The sequence below is a fragment of the Zingiber officinale genome, chromosome 9B, assembly GCF_018446385.1.
Source record: "Zingiber officinale cultivar Zhangliang chromosome 9B, Zo_v1.1, whole genome shotgun sequence".
NCBI lineage: Eukaryota > Viridiplantae > Streptophyta > Magnoliopsida > Zingiberales > Zingiberaceae > Zingiber > Zingiber officinale.
Window position 1 is genome coordinate 73,015,649 of NC_056003.1, and position 14,794 is coordinate 73,030,442.

General features: G+C 39.4%; 1 non-coding gene across 1 annotated transcript; it reads right to left on the bottom strand.

Annotated features, from left to right (window-relative positions):
• Positions 1-11,476: 11,476 nt before the first annotated feature.
• Positions 11,477-11,582, bottom strand: LOC122025937. The gene has a single exon (XR_006123941.1). It is a non-coding gene; the product is annotated as a small nucleolar RNA R71 (small nucleolar RNA).
• Between the last annotated feature and the right edge of the window lie 3,212 nt (positions 11,583-14,794).

Consider the following 14,794-nt stretch of genomic DNA (forward strand, 5'->3'; position numbering starts at 1 on the left):
AAAAATTCATTTTTATGCAAAAATACCTGCTTTATTACATACTCAAAAAAAATTTCACGGTTTTTCGAGCTTAGAAACTACTTTTAAGTATTTTTTCCTATAGAAAATATTTTATTTCTACTTAACTCAATTTCATAATTTTGTGAAAATTTTATCACAGCTTTGATTATGTCTGCTTAACTGCTATGAAAATTTCCAGAAGTTTTGCCCAATTAAAAAAATAACTTTAAAATTACTTTTTTCAAAATTTAAAAAAGTCCAGATTTTTCAAAATTTAAAGTTCATAATTTTTTAATGGTAGTTAATTTATTCCCTTAGATATTAATTCAGATTAATTTCCAAATTATTGTTAGCATTTCTCCTATTTTTAATGTGATAAAAGGGGGAGAATTAGAGATTAAGTCTAGGGGGAGGGTACATTCATTTTGCATTAAATATTATGATTTGCAATTTATGTACTTGCTCTATTTTTTAGTTTACCCTAATTTAACTTGAATTACTCACATCAAAAAGGGGGAGATTGTAAGTTTCATATGGTAGTTTTGATGTGATCAACCAAGTCAAGTTAGGCCCTATTGTCTTTTGATGCCTTGTGTCTAAGTGTGCAGGAACTTAGAAGCACAGGAAGTCGAGCGAAAGATGCAGCTAGCGAGAAGGACGACATGGGAGAGAGTCGACGGGCTCGGTGCGTCTAAGGAATGAGGTGCTGTGGAAGAGTACGCTGGTAGATGAGAAGAAAGCACGCGGTATTTTCGAGGGGCAAGAAGCCAAAGCAGAAGGTTGCTCGAGATGGCCGAAAAATGGATTTAGGTGATCCCTATTTTGGATGGCCAAGATCACCCAAGCGCCCTATTTCGGATCGGAACAGAACCGAATGGTCAATGAAATGATGACTGTCTGGGCGCCTAAACCAAGTCCAAGCGCTCAGATGCTCCGAGAACCTGGACTAGGTTCGGGTGCCCAGACACCCTAGGTCAGCCCTGGGGAGCCTCAATGCCCGCCTCGACAAGGAAGGGTGTTCGGGCGCCCGGACCTGCTTTGAGCGTCTGAACCTGGATAATTTTTTATCTCGCTCTCATTGCATATCCATTTGCATGGTGATAAGATTTACCACATTGGGGGGGGGGGGGGGGGGTTGACCGTGACACATCAGTAAACGGTCATTTTTGGCTAGTGAGCTATAAATACAGCCCTAGACTTCTCCTTGTTGGTTAGTCCTAGGAAAATCGTATGGGTTCCACTGTACAAAAATTTTGTACAAGTGTCGAACCTTTCCTTAAATAACCTATTGTGTTCTTTAGAAGTTAAATTAGGAATCGCAGACGGAACTTAACATCATTGATTCCAAATTTAACTTATTTATTCTTGATGATTTAAATTTGGATTGCAAGCGGAACTTAACACTATTGATCCAAATCCACCTATGTTATTAATTCCATTAAATATTAATTTTCAAAATTAGCTTCCAGGAATGCATGGTGAGACATATGGCCTTCTTGGGTATGGGAGCTGTAACACCCACGAAATTATAAGATAAGTATATGGGTATTATTTTTCTTTAGAGCATAGAAATAAAAAAAATAAAAGAAAAGGGAAAATAGGAACCAAAATAGAATAAGAAGAGGTGAGGTCAAGGATTGAACCTTGAACCTCCCACAAATAATAGAGATAAATTGATGTATGATAACCACTAGAATAATGAATAATATTTGGATAGAAAGGAATGAAAATTTAGTTAAAGATGGGAAGAAAATAAAAGAAAACTAAGCAAAAGAGCAAGAGAAAACCAAGTGGCTTACCTCCTCTTCCTCTTGGTTAAGAGAAGAAGCAAGCAAAAGATAAATTGCCTACTTCCCTCCCTCTCTCTATTTTCGTGGGAATTAAAGGAATGAAGGAAAAGAGGAGTTGAGGGAATGAATGAAGACATGCTTCATTGGCAAAGGAATAAATAGATTGGGAGAAGAAAAACAAGAGATTAAATTCCTTTTTCTTCCTCCTTCCTTCTCCTTCCTCATTCTTCACCGAAACCAAGAGCCCTCCCCTCTCCTTATTCCAAAATCTAAGCTAAGTTCCTCTCCAAGAAAACTAAATTTCGAGAAGAAACCTTCAAGTTCTATCCCTTCCAAGCAAAAGAAGCAAAAGGAGGTACAAGAAGAAGAAGCTTTCTCCTTCCTTGGCACTTAGGATACCTTTTTCCTTAAGAAAAACCACAAGCGAAAGGATGTAAGTTTCCCTCACCTGTGGTACAATAGCTTGTGTATTTTTCTATGAGATTTGGTTGCCTAAAAACCTAGGATACCTTCATGAAATTTTCGGCCAAGACAAGACCAAAAAGAAAGATCTAGGAAATGTAAAGACCTAAATTTTGACATGCTCAATATGCTTCTTGTAACATGTATCTTATGGTAGGGATTTATCTAATGTTCATATTCTAGAATGGTTGGTTAGAACTTAGGGTCATGCCCTAGACTCTCGACCAAATATGAATAAAGGAAATAGGTAAGTTAAGACTCAAACCAAGCATGCTCCTTTTTGTTTTATGATATGTGCCTCATGATGAGGAAGTTATTAACATGATATACTCATATGATGATTAAACTTTATTCCATGCTCATAAGTATTCGGCCATGATAGGATTAAGGGCCTAGAAAATTATTAAACCTACACTAATCATGCCATGATCCTTCTTAAGACAAGTTATGAAATTAATATGACATGCTCATGTTGTAGTGTGGTTAGAACTTGTTTTTATGCCCCATGAACTTTCGGCCACAACAAGTTTAAGGGCCTAGGAAACTTAGAACTCAACCTAATTATGCTCATGATGCTCCTTGTAATAATTGCTATGATATTGGTTTAGGGTTCCTATGTTTTTATGATGCTTGAAATCTAGTTCCAAGCCTTAAGGGTTTCGGCCACAACAAGTTTAAGGGCCTAGGAAACTTGGAACTTAACCTAATTATGCTCATGATGTTCCTTGTAATCATTGCTATGAAATTTGTCTAGGGTTTCCATGCTTTTATGACACATGAAACCTAGTTTCAAACCCTAAAGGTTTCAGCCACAACAAGTTTAAGGGCCTAGGAAACTTGGAACCAAACCTAATTATGCTCATGATGTTCCTTGTAAACATTGCTATGAAATTTGTTTAGAGTTTCCATGCTTTTATGACACATGAACCCTAGTTCCAAGCCCTAAAGGTTTCGGCCACAACAAGTTTAAGGGCCTAGGAAACTTGGAACCTAACCTAACTTTGCTCATGATGTTCCTTGTAATATTTGCTATGAAATTGGTTTAGGTTCCACATGCTTGAATGTTGTTTTTAACCCAATGTGATGATTGATAAGATTCGGCCATGATAAGATTTATAAGCTTAGGAAACCTAGCACCTAACCTAAAGCATGCTCATTATGTTTCCTTATGGTATATGATATGATATTGGTTTAGGTTTCACATGCTTGAATGTTGTTTTTAACCCAATGTGATGATTGATAAGATTTGGCCACGATAAGATTTATAAGCTTAGGAAACCTAGAACCTAACCTAAAGCATGCTCATGATGTTTCCTTATGGTATATAATATGATATTGGTTTAGGGTTCACATGCTTGTATGTTGATTTCTAACCTAAGTCACATCTATATGTTTCGGCCATTACATGACATTTGGGTTTGAAATCTATATATGATTTCCCATGTATTTCACATGAAATGTTTTATAATGTGGTAAGATCTTGTTATGCTTCAATGTTTAATTATGTATACGTATGATCTATGTATGTTGGTAACCCTTATGCTGTGCTGTGTGCCCAAGATATGCATGCTATTTATGATGAGCTGTGTGCCCAATTATGTCATGATATTATGATGAGCTGTGTGCCCAAATTATGCATGCTATTTATAATGAGCTGTGTACCCAAACTATCCATGTAATTATGATGTGTTGTGTGCCCAAATTATACATGCTATTATGATGAGCTGTGTGCCCAAATTCTGTATGGTATGTTATGATAAGAAATATGATGTGCATGAAATAATAAGAACCATGATATGTATGACATGCTACTTTACTTTATATGGCTTGTACCAAGGGTGGGCTCCATAAGCCCCCCGGGGTCGATGGACTAAGAAACGGGCCTCGTTAGGGATGGGCTGGTCGATGGACTAAGAAACGGGCCTAGTATGTATGCCTTGTAGGGTTCAAGACTTGCTAACTTGGACCTACATAGGACGCGCGTATTTATGTATGTGGTACAAGCCGGGGCCCTAATCATGTTATGTTTATGTTTAAGTATGTATGTAATAAGTTTTCAAAAGACATGTTGCATATATTTTTGCATGAATCATGTTTTTGAATGTCATCTCGCATAACACTTTATGATTATGTTACGATATGCCATGATGCTTATGTTTATGATATGTTATGCTTGGATGCACTTTATGATTATGTTATGATATGCCATGATACATATGATTATGTTATGATATGCCATGATACATATTATATGTTATGCTAGGATGCACTTTATGATTATGTTATGATATGCCATGATACATATGATATGTTATGCTAGGATGCACTTTATGATTATGTTATGATATGCCATGATACATATGATTATGTTATGCTAGGATGCACTTTATGATTTTATCATGATATGCCATGATGCTTATGTTCATGACATGTTATGCTAGGATGCAAGTTATGATATGCCATGATACCTTACGATTATGTTACGATATGATGCTTCTATACATGATATGATTAGTTGTCTTTATGTTTTATGCCTTGGAGATTAAGTTATGCTATACGGTTTTTGTGAGTAGGAAAGGATCTTACTGAGCCTTGTGTGCTCACAGCTTACTTTCCTTGTACCACAGATAAGGGCAAAGAATGGATGTACTAAGGGAGCAGCAGGAGGGGGCAAGAAGGACGTGTGTAGTAGTGACTCGGTTAAAGAGAAAGACCTGCTTTTAGTTAATAATAATTATGCTTATGTCTCTCTTTTATGACTCCATGAAATTTCATCATACTCTTTAGTATTATGGCTTAAATTTATGTTAAGCATGTTTTGTGGCTCATATGATAGGAAGTTAGTGATGATGATTTGAAAAGTAAAGAAAAAGTTTTAAAAAAATATATACTATAGATAAGACTTCCGCTGTTTTAAGAAGAAATGATAAGTAACCCCCGTCAGCTTAGGCAGGAAGGGGCGGGGCGTTACAGTTTGGTATCAGAGCCAAGTTTAGCCTTTTCACTACACACATGTCAAGCCTCCATCCTGCCGCTCCAAGTTAGAATCTTTATGCTTAAATTAATTCTTCTATGATGCTTTCATATTATGCATGTTTAATTATTTTTTTTTATTTTTATGATGATAAGTCACAGTTCTAGTTCAGGTAAGCATGATGGTAGGATAAGAGTAATAACGATCTTATGTTAGCCTGGATAGAAATAACAATAATTTATTGTCATTAAATGAAGATAAGCATGGCTAGGAGAAGTACTACCCGAACATATGAGACAACAACTCCACCAGATCTGACTTAGGTTGTTACCGACCTCCAGCGTCAGATCACGGAGCAACAACAGCTGATCACGACTTTGATGGGTCAGCAAGAATATCCGGCCACCCCCCCAGTAAATCAGAATGCAGTGCCCGTCATCCCAGTAGTTTCACCAGTACCACCGATAGCCCCTGTCCTAGTGCTCCGACAAGAGACTTACTTGATACAGTGGCTAAGGCTGAAGCCGGAAAACTTCTCAGGTACTTGCGAGCCATGGGACGCTCAGGCCTGGTTCAAGACAGTGGAAAGCATAGTGGAATTACTGGACTGGCTCGTATCGGAAAAGTTCAAATGTGTATCATTCTACTTTTCCGGATACGCAAGGATGTGGTGGGAAAGAGTAAAGGCGAAGAGACAGATTAATCTGATAAACTGGACGGACTTCGAGACAGAGTTCTTCGAAGAGTTCTTCCATATGCAAGTGACGAACCGACATTACGACGAGTTCACCGAGTTTCGGCAAGGTGACCTATCAGTGAACGAGGCAGTGAAGCGTTTCAACCTTCTGGCACGCCTATGTCCAGAATTAGTTCGCACAGAAAGAGAAAGGGTCAGACTGATGCTGAAGATGCTTCGACCCGAGATAGCACTGAACGGGGCTGGCGGAATTAATAGACCTCAGACTACAGAGGAATTGGTCAGCAGTGCCCTAATCACAGAACATTATCAGAAAGCGATGAACGAGAATAAGAGTCAGGCCCGAACAGAAGGATAGAGACCCTCAGGTAACAAAACAAGCTGGAAAGGGACCTCTACCGGAAAAAGGAAACAATGGGACAATCCTAAAGGTGGCTCAGTGAATAAGCAACCGAAATACCCCCAATGCACTATTTACGAAAAGCTGCATTCCGGAGTATGTCACAAGGGTACAAGAAGGTGCTATAATTGCGGAGGGGAAGGACATCTGGCCAGAGACTGCACTAACCGGTTTCAGGCACCACCTCAGCAGAATAACCAGAACAAGAGTGCTCCCTCACAACTAAATCAGATACAAGCTACTACTGAAGGAACACCGATTAGCCAAGGGAGATTGGAAGCCCCACCAACTACAACGAATGCCAGGGTTTTCTCGCTTACTAAAGAAGATGTGGCGAGCCCCTCTTCAGTCGTTACAGATCAGCTGCCAATTTTCAGTCAGTATTCTTTAGTATTATTTGATACTGGGGCGACACACTCGTTCGTCTCAGCACCATTTACAAAGAAATTAGACATGCCACCCCAAACACTAAATGGCACGTTCTTAACAACCTTACCATCCGGGGAAGTTATGCCATCGGACCATATGCTGCGGGCCGTACCTATCCGAATCGCAGACAGGGAACTCTACTGCAATCTGATAGTACTCGACATGCGGGATTATGACATTATACTGGGCATGGACTTCCTGAGCAAGTACGGCGCCTCAATCGAGTGCCGTAAGAGGAAGGTAGTCTTCCAACCTGAAGCTGAACCAATGTTTGAATTTATTGGGGAATCTAGGAAAGAAACTAAAAGATTTTTATCAGCTGTAAAGGCACAGAGGATGTTAGACAAAGGATGTACTGGATTTCTAGCACACGTAGTTGACACAAGTCAAATCGGGGACCAGAAGCTAGAAGAGGTCAGGGTAGTATGCAACTATCCGGAAGTATTTCCTGATGAACTACCGGGATTAGCCCCTAATAGAGAAATAGAATTTACGTTTGAATTAGTTCCTGGTACTAAACCAATCTCTAAAGCACCTTACCGGATGGCGCCGACTGAGTTGAAGGAACTTCAAGAACAGCTACGGGAGTTACTGGACAAGGGATTTATTTGCCCTAGTCACTCTCCATGGGGATCTCCGGTACTGTTTTTGAAAAAGAAGGATGGGTCTATGCAAATGTGTATAGACTATCGAGCGCTGAACAACGCGACGATCAAGAACAGATACCCCCTTCCACGGATCGACGATCTGTTCGACCAATTGAAGGGAGCAACCGTCTTCTCGAAGATTGACCTAAGGTCCGGCTATCAACAAGTGAAAGTGAAACAAGATGATATACCAAAGACAGTCTTTCGAACAAGATACGGACACTATGAATTCGTAGTTATGCCCTTTAGAGTGACAAATGCCCCTGCTGTGTTCATGGATTTGATGAATCGGGTATTTGCGGCATATCTCGATAAATGTGTGATCGTCTTCATTGACGATATTCTCATCTACTCAAGAACCCAGGAAGAACATGCCGAACATCTGAATATTGTACTGCAGATTCTCTGAGAAAAACAACTATATGCAAAGTTCTCCAAATGCGAGTTCTGGCTAGACCGAGTAATATTCTTGGGTCATGTCATCTCCAAGGATGGAGTCATGGTAGATCCAAGCAAGATTGAAGCCGTAAGTAACTGGAATAGGCCAAAGAATGCCAACGAAATCAGAAGTTTTCTGGGATTAGCGGGCTACTACAGGAAATTCATAGAAGATTTCTCCAAAGTTGCAGCCCCTATGACGAATCTCACCAAGAAAAACAAAAAGTATGAATGGACGGATGACTGCAAGAAGAGTTTTACAGAACTGAAACGGAGACTGACCAGTGCTCCGATCCTTACTCTTCCGGAAAGTAACAAAGGCTTTGATATGTATAGCGATGCTTCCTTACTAGGACTTGGAGCTGTACTCATGCAAGACGGCAAAGTCATCGCCGATGCCTCTAGACAACTCAAAGAGCATGAAAGAAATTACCCCATTCATGACTTAGAACTAGCAGCGGTGGTCTTCACTCTAAAAACATGGAGGCATTACTTATATGGAGCCCAGTGCAGGATTTATACTGACCACCAGAGTCTGAAATATTTCTTCACACAGAAAGACCTAAATATGAGACAACGCAGATGGCTCGAGCTAGTCAAGGATTACGATTGCGAAATCTTTTATCACCCGGGAAAAGCGAACAAGGTGGCCGATGCACTCAGCCGGAAGTCCGGTACCACCTGTTGTCGCTATTCTAAGTTCGAGGACAAAATTTCTATGAGGTATGAGGTACTGTAACACCCACGAAATTATAAGATAAGTATATGGGTATTATTTTTCTTTAGAGCATAGAAATAAAAAGAATAAAAGAAAAGGGAAAATAGGAACGAAAATAGAATAAGAAGAGGTGAGGTCAAGGATTGAAGCTTGAACCTCCCACAAATAATAGAGATAAATTGATGTATGATAACCACTAGAATAATGAATAATATTTGGATAGAAAGGAATGAAAATTTAGTTAAATATGGGAATAAAATAAAAGAAAACTAAGCAAAAGAGCAAGAGAAAACCAAGTGGCTTACCTCCTCTTCCTCTTGGTTATGATAAGAAGCAAGCAAAAGATAAATTGCCTACTTCCCTCCCTCTCTCTATTTTCGTGGGAATTAAAGGAATGGAGGAAAAGAGGAGTTGAGGGAATGAATGAAGACATGTTTCATTGGCAAAGGAATAAATAGATTGGGAGAAGAAAAACAAGAGATTAAATTCATTTTTCTTCTTCCTTCCTTCTCCTTCCTCATTCTTCACCGAAACCAAGTGCCCTCCCCTCTCCTTATTCCAAAAGCAAAGCTAAGTTCCTCTCTGATGTGCGTAGATTATATACTCTTTTATGCATGTTTTTACGCACATTTACATACTTTGAGCATGCTTGATCTATGCATTTTTATACTTCCAGCTTTCCTTTTAGCATATTTACTATTTTGGTTAAGAGATCTGCTTTTTGTACATTTTCTGTACACAGGAGTCGAAATTGGTGAAGATTATGCGTCCTCGAACAAGCTTGGAAGGAATTGAAGGGAGAGAGCATCAGGCCGTGTACCACACACTACCGTGTAGTTTTAACAGGAAGGGAAGAGGACATGACCGTGTGAATCTCACAAGGCCGTGTCTTGATTTGAAGAAATTAGAGCAGATGCCTTACATGGCCGTGTAGATCTACACGGCCGTGTGAGGTTTCGAGAGGCCAAGCAGGTGGTGGCCGTGTGCACCACACGGCCGTGTAGCATTTCTAGAGAAAAGAAGGGTCCTGGCCGTGTGAGTCACACGGCCGTGCATCTTTGGTAGAGAAGGAACTGGACATGGCCGTGTGAATCTCACACGGCCGTGTGGCGCCCGATTTCCTCCTCTATTTAAACCCTCCTTCATGAATTGAAAGGGGATCTCTTCCCCTTTGGGAGAAGGCAAGATTTGGTGGTATCCTCCCATTCTTGGGAGGATTTCTGGGTGATTCGAGGGGAGTTCTTGACGATTTCGACTCCGGAGAGAGGATTGGATCCGAAGACGAGGCTTCTTCATAGATAAGTTTTCTCTTTCCCCCTTTTCTTGGTTTCTTGGATTGGGGATTTAAGAAATGCTTGTAATCCTTATTTCTTCGAGTATTCTTCCTTGATTCAGGGAGTAGATCTTGTATTCTAGGATTAAGGGAGTATTTGTAAGATGGATTGATGTAATCTCTTATGGATTTCCCAATTTCTTGTTTCAATGACATTGTCTTGCTTGTATCAATTAGATCTTGAATGATTAATGGTGACTTGTGCTTAATTCTCTTTCTTTATTGATTGTTTGGATTTCTTGTGGACTTAGTAAAGATAAACTCTCACTCGATCATCCGAGGGATCCACGTGACAGGTGCAAGCCCGTGTAAGGACGTTTGAGAGATAATCTTGAAGAGGAAATAGGAATATTCAAGAGAGTAGGATGGATCTTGTGATTAGTTTCTTGTATCTTGATAGGTTAATAAGTTGTGGGCTTCTATGTTGATATCCGAGGAAGGCATAGTAATAGGTGCGCTTCTGTGTAAGGACAACGTAGGTTCACGTCTAATTGATCATATTTAGATACATTTCTCAGTCCTTAGCCGGTTATCTATTGCAAGAGAGAACCGACAACTTTCTACAAGTGTTTGGCAATTGAGGGATAAGAATTGGTGAACCATTTACATTCAAGAAATCTTACAAAGAAACCGAAACTCCTAGAATCTCCCCTTATCATAACCCAAAACACTAAACTCTTGTTTGTTGATCTTTAATATTAGATTTGTTTACCTTCACTTTGCATTTAAAACGATTGGATAGTTGTTTAGCTAATTCGCATTGAGACATTTCTAGTGCTAATTCCAGTCCCTGTGGATACGATAATCTTTTATATTACTTGCGACATTTCCGTACACTTGCGGAGCGTAACAAGTTTTTGGCGTCGTTGCCGGGGACTGCGCTATAACATTAGGAATTATCAATTGAGTTAGACTAAACATAACATTTGTTTTCCTTTCATATTGCATAGTTGTAACTAATCATTAGATTTCTGTTTTTACTTTCTTGTATAACTTTTACTTCTTGTTAATTCTTTTTGTACAAATTCAATTCTGCATTTTTGATTCTTTTATTTTTTTTCTTTTTCTGTTGAATTGTCATTTGCTATCTTGTTCTTGTGTATGCGAAGATCTAACTTTGCAGGGGAATTCTTTCCTTTTGACCCTGAGATTGACAGAACTTTCCATAAAAGAAGAATTCTGCAAAGGCAAATTGATGAACAGGAACATTTGAACATGGCGAATAGACCACTCAAGGATTATGCAGCACCTTATGCAAGAGGTTTTCGATCTAGTATTTCAAGACCTTTAGTGGAAGCTAATAACTTTGAGATCAAACCCGTAATTATATCTATGGTGCAGCAGAACCAATTTGGTGGAGGACCTCATGAAGACCCCAATCAACACTTAGAGGTCTTTTATGAAATATGTGGTACCATGAAAATGAATGGAGTTCCTTCAGAAGCAGTTAGATTATTATTATTTGGGTTTTCTTTAAGAGATAGGGCAAAGCAATGGCTGAATTCTTTGGCCCCTAATAGCATCACCACTTGGGAGTAGTGTGAGCAACAGTTTCTTGATAAATTCTATCCACCAAGCAAAACAGCTCATATGAGGAATTTAATTGCAAGCTTCAAGCAAACTGACTCAGAATCTCTTTTTGAAGCATGGGATAGATATAATAGTATGCTCAGACAATGCCCACATCATGGGTTGGAAAGATGGTTAGTGTTGCAGACTTTTTATAATGGTATCAACTATCATACCAAAGTGTCCCTTGATTCAGCTGCTGGAGGGGCACTTATGAATAAAAGTTTAGATGAAGCTGAAGAAATTATTGACAGTGTAGCACAAAATCATCATCAATGGGCAAATGAAAGAAGTGGTGGCTATTCTTCTGTAAACCCAACAATTAAAGCATCAGGGAAGTTTGATGTAGATGCAGTCACTCTTTTGTCTGCAAAATTGGACGCTCTTACAAAAAAATTTGAGAATATGGGGACTAGTGCTAATATGGTCAATGCTATTAGTGCATCTTGTGAAGTATGTGGGAGTTCAGAGCACTCAAATGACTCATGTCCATTGGGAGCTATCACTGCACAAATCAATCAACTGGAACAATGTGATGCAATCGTGAGTTACAATCAAAGGCAGAACAACCCATACTCAAATACTTATAACCCTTGATGGAAGAGCCATCCCAATTTTTCTTACAGAAATAATCAAGATCAAGGACCATCTATGGGGGCAAGACCAAATTTTCAAGCTGGGCAACAAAATTTTCAACATCTATCTTCTCAAGGCTTACCAAAGTCAAATATTGAAAAGATGCTTGAAGAAATTATCTCAAGTCAGAATGAAATGAAGCAAGATTTAGCAAAGCTCATTCAGAGAATGGATAATTCTGAAAAGCATCAAAAGATCCAGGATAGTCAAATTGCCCAACTAGCTTCCTCATCATCCAGAGCACCAGGACAACTTCCAGGAAAACCTGATGTGAATCCTATGGAGCATTGCAATAGAATTGAGCTTAGGAGCGGACGGACCTTGGGAGACTCCCAAGTGACTGCTCCAAAAGGGATACAAAAAGAAGAAGAGCTCTCTCCTCCTATACCAAATCGAATTCAAGCTAATGAGGAGAGTACCATTGAGGTTGAAGAGACTCTTCCACTGAACCATCAGAGCAAAGCTGTCCCTTTTCCTCAGAGACTTACAATGCTCAAGAAAGATGAAGAATTTGGCAAGTTTTTAGAAAAAGTTAAGGAAATTTGTGTAGAGGTACCTCTTATTGATGCTATTCTTCAAATGCCTAGATTTGCCAAATTCCTGAAGGATCTCATGTCAAACAAGAGAAGAAGAGGAGAGGTTGAGACAATTGCGCTTAGTGAGGAATGTAGTGCTATTTTGGAGAAGAACACTTCCCCAAAACTAAAGGACCCAGGGTGCTTTTATATTCCTTGCAACATAGGAAAAGATTTTTTTGAAAAAGCTTTTTGTGATTTGGGGGCAAGTGTTAGCCTCATTCCCTATTCAATTTGTAATAAATTAGGTCTCAAAAACATTAAACTTACTACTATGGCACTTCAACTTGCCGATCATTCCTGCAGGTACCCTTTGGGTATTATAGAAGATGTGCCAGTAGAGGTGGATGGGAATGTTATTCCCACAGATTTTGTCGTGTTGGACATGGAAGAGGACCCCAGGATTCCTATCATATTAGGAAGACCTTTCCTTGCTATAGCTGGAGCTATAATTGATGTCAAAAATCATAAGCTTTCTTTGGTAATTAGTAAGGAAATGTTGGAATATGATTTATCTAATATCTCTAACCATGTCTCGTCTCTTCTAAATGCTTGTAGCAGGACAAGCATTTATAAACTTGAGGAATGGAATTTCCATCCTCATGGAAGGCCACCAAACGAAGGAGACAATGTGGTGGAAGATGTTGGGAGAAGATCTCCCAACAAAAATGAAAAGTATATCTGTCCTCCAAGGGCGAGGAAAAGAAGTGAATGATCAAGTTTGGTCGAGCTAAAGACCTTAAACAAGCGCTTCTTGGGAGGCAACCCAATGGTTCTTTTAGTTAGTTTTGATTTGTATTTTAATTTCTTTTAGTTTGATGCATTCTTTTGATTTTGTTTTCAGGTTAGGTGCAAAACAGAGCCCGGCCGTGTGCTATACACGGCCAGGCAAAGGTTGCAGAGAAGGGAAGTGCTTGGGCCGTGTCATCCAGACACGGCCGTGTAGGATCTCCCGAGAAGAAAGATGGAGAGGCCGTGTCCCAGACACGGCCGTGCAAAGAATCCAGAGAAGGAAGAGGGGGAGGCTGTGTGGATCTGCACGGCCCGTGTAGGAGAGTTATTTAAGTCTTCTTTCTACCTTACACGGCCAGATCTTGGCCGTGTTCCGCACACCCCTAACTCTCCAAAACATCTCTTTCTCTCCCAATCTCTTAAAAACTCCTCTCTAATCTCTCAAGATCTCTTAGATCCGATTCTCCTCCTCTCTAAGACTTGGACTTTTTATTCTCCTAACCTAAGATCTTTGCTCTTTCAAGTTTTGTTCTTTGAGTTCCATTTTTCCAACCCTAGATAATTCTTCCCCTATCTAAACTCATTAAGATGTCCAACATTTTGAAGAAACTTCGCAAAGGAGGTGGTGGATCCAGTGGAGACAAAGAGAAGGAGCCATCAAGGGACAAAGGAAAACAACCATTGAAGGGCAAAGGCAAAAGGACTTCACGCAACGAAGGTAATGACAATGAATTCAATATTGTGTTTAGAAATGATGATCAAGTAACTAGATTTGTAATTCTTGTCAATAGAAAGATAGTGTGTACTAGATATATGGACCCAACTGTTCTTGATATGCTTGGAATTAGGGAAGATGTAGATTTGATGATTGGGTTTTTGGATTGGAGTGATATTATGTACACACATTTGCCTACATATCCTCGTCTTGTTTTGGAATTTTTAAGTTCATTGGATGTCCATTTTACTAATGAAGATGATTATTTTGGAAAAATCTCATTTAGGCTAATGAATCAAGAATTTCTATGGGCATTTAGTGACTTTAATTCTTGTTTTGGATTAACCACCGGTAGCCCTCGTAGGTTTGATCCAGGGTTTAATTGGAATCATTTTTGGAATGCAATAACTGGGTTAGATCAACCTTATGAGCCTTCAAGAGCTAAGGCATCCCATATACAAAACCCCATCTTTAGGTATCTACATAGAGTCATGAGTAAAACTATTTTTGGTAGGGGAGAGAGTGATGGGGTGGTTAAAAAGATAGAGCTTTATGCTTTATGGGCTATGCTTTATAAGGTTGAATTTGATTCTGGTTTTCATTTTGTTCAAACCTTATTAAGATCTGCTAGGGCATCATCGGGATCAATTGTTTTTGGTGGTTTGATTACCCGAATAGC